This window comes from Brassica napus, chromosome C9, assembly GCF_020379485.1.
Source record: "Brassica napus cultivar Da-Ae chromosome C9, Da-Ae, whole genome shotgun sequence".
Classification (NCBI taxonomy): Eukaryota; Viridiplantae; Streptophyta; class Magnoliopsida; order Brassicales; family Brassicaceae; genus Brassica; species Brassica napus.
In genome coordinates this window covers 14,040,496-14,043,143 of record NC_063452.1, presented here as the reverse complement: position 1 = coordinate 14,043,143, position 2,648 = coordinate 14,040,496, and the positions used below count along the sequence as shown (strand labels likewise).

Genomic DNA, 2,648 nt, shown 5'->3' with positions numbered 1-2,648 from the left:
ATTTCCGCCATGAACTCTGCTTCGCATGATGACAATGCGACTAACTGCTGCTTCTGCGACATCCAAGTAACCAATAATGAAGCATAATAGAATTCATGTCCAGACGTGTTCCTCTCGTCATCGACATCAATATTGTGGCTGACACTATAGGAAATGTGGGTATTAATAGCGGGTGTTAAACACTATTAGTTCGTTTTAATAGCGTTTCCTAAAACGCTCTGACAGCGCTCGTTATCGTAGGTTCGACCTTTTTGATAACGGATCTTTCGAATGCTATAGTTAAATAAACAACGATAGCAAATGTTTCGTGTTATTAATTTGTTTTTAATTAACCAAAAAATTATTAAAAATAATTACCAAACCAAAACTCATTATTAAATAATTAAAAATTAAAAAAAAAATTATTTCATAATTAAAAATTAAATTTTATTTATTAATTAAAATCAATATACAAAGAATTGGTTTACAACTAATATCAGTTTATTTATTAACATTGATTTACACACAAACCTGACTTATTAAATTAACCATATCTAAACCAAACCTAATAAACCAACCAAAACTAAACCTAATCTACGCCGCTGCTTTCCTCCCATCGTGTGTCATGTCGCCACCGTCGTCCTCTTCCATCTTCTTCATCTTCCTTACGTCTCTGTCTTCTCCCTCTTTCTCTTTTTCTTCTTCTTGCTCGGCTCCATCTCCACCAGCACAGCTTCTTCATATTCGGCTTCTTCCTGTAACAAGAACAAACAAATCAAAAATTAAATTCCAAACACAGAGAGAGAACAATGACTATTGAATATGGACTGCATCAGACACACCGTTCAATGTTGTGACACTACGAGAACAAGAATAACCACAAGCCCCATTATCAATTCCACTTCCTCTTCCCCGTCCCTGAAGCCAAATCCCCATTTAATCAAGTTACAATCTTGTCAAACAACATTAATCATTCAAAAATCTCAAAACAAAACAAGGAACATATAACAAACCTGAGATACGGTTGGTGTTAACTAAGACCATGAATATGCATCTGGAAAAGAAGAAGCTTTTAGAAGAGGATAGATAAAAAGAGCGGTTGAGACAGAGTTCATTGGCGGAGGTAGAGAACGAGGAGGTGGAGATAAAGATGATGGTCGCAGAGACGGAGGTAGAGAACGAGGAGATAGAGATGGCGGCGTCGGAGGTTATGGTGATGGTGGTTGTGAAAGATTTTTTTTATGGGGTGATTTTGTGTAAGGATGAAGAAGCTAGACAGAAAAAAAAAAGAGAATACGGAGGATAGGAGGATAGGAGAATAGGAGGGTAGGAAGAAACGCATTTTCAGTTTGTTCATTATTGGCCGTTGGATTTAGTTTAATATTTGGAATTAAATTTTTAAAAGGTTAAAACTCGAATATATTTAAACTTAAGATTTAAGATTAAAATAAGAAAATATCTAAGTTTTAGGGTTGATTTTTAAGTTTAGGGTATAGGATTTAGGTTTTAGGGTTTTAAGGTTTAGGTTTTTTGGAGGGTTGAGAAAGAAAATAGAATGAGAGGGAAGATGAAAAAACGAAGATGAGAGGGAAAATGAAAAAAATTAGACACCATGTTTTTTAAATAAGTATCTGGCGGCAAAAATGATTTTTTTTGCCTCAATGTATGATAGCGCTTAATTTTGGATCTGCAATGGTAAGGCACCTACACTTAACTAATTAACGCGGCTAAATTTTTTTATTTTCCCGCGATAGCAATTATAGCGTTTTAAATTGACAAACGCTATAAAAAAAATAAGTGTTGGTATACAATAGCAGAACTGTCATAAACGCTATAATTTGATGCTATTAATACCCACATTTCCTGTAGTGTGATGTCACTATAACCAATGACGCTCCTTGTCCAATCTCTCTTGAAAAACGAAGTTTGTTGTTCCTTTCACATAACGTAATATGTGCTTGATCGCTTGTCCATGAGAGTCTCTCGGATTGTGCATGTATCTACTAAGAACGCCAACTGCGTAACACAAATCAGGTATTGTGCGAAGCATATACCTCAAACATCCTATAATTTTTCTGAACTCTGTAACATCTATCTCTCATTCATCTTCACCTTTTGAGATCTTTAAATTCGACTCCATTGGAACTTGAGTCGCGTTACACGTTTTCATTTTTGTGTCACACAGTATTCCTTGAGCATGTCTTTCTTTTTTTATTCTAATTTCATGTGCTCCTTAAATAACTTTAATGCCAAGGTAGTACGTTAGTTTACCTAGATCTGACATCTCAAACTTCTTTAACATATCTTCCTTGAAATGTTTAATCACCTTAAGCAAAGTTTCCGTCACAATGGATCATCAACGTAAATGGCTATGATCAAAACGTCTCCTCCTTCACTCTTGCAGTACACTGATGGTTCCTTCGTGCACTTCTTAAATCTCATCTCCTTCTGAACCTAATCGAGTTTCACATTCTATGCTCTGGGTGTCTGGCGTAACCCATACAAAGCCTTGTGTAACACATAAACTCGATCCTCTTCTCCTTTCTTTTCAAAAGCTTCGGTTGAGTTACATACATTAACTCCTTTAGATCTCCATTCAAGAAAGCGGTCTTCACATCCATGTGATGTATCTCCCAACCATTTGTTGCTGCGAGGGATATTAATAGCGT

The 2,648-nt window shown here is 35.8% G+C and overlaps 1 long non-coding RNA gene across 1 annotated transcript; it reads right to left on the bottom strand.

The window, feature by feature from the left end:
* Window positions 1-404: 404 nt before the first annotated feature.
* Window positions 405-1,806, bottom strand: LOC106365768. Its single transcript, XR_001273531.3, has 3 exons — window positions 993-1,806; window positions 822-897; window positions 405-734 (listed from the first exon to the last, which is right to left on the bottom strand). It is a non-coding gene; the product is annotated as an uncharacterized LOC106365768 (long non-coding RNA).
* Window positions 1,807-2,648: the final 842 nt, after the last annotated feature.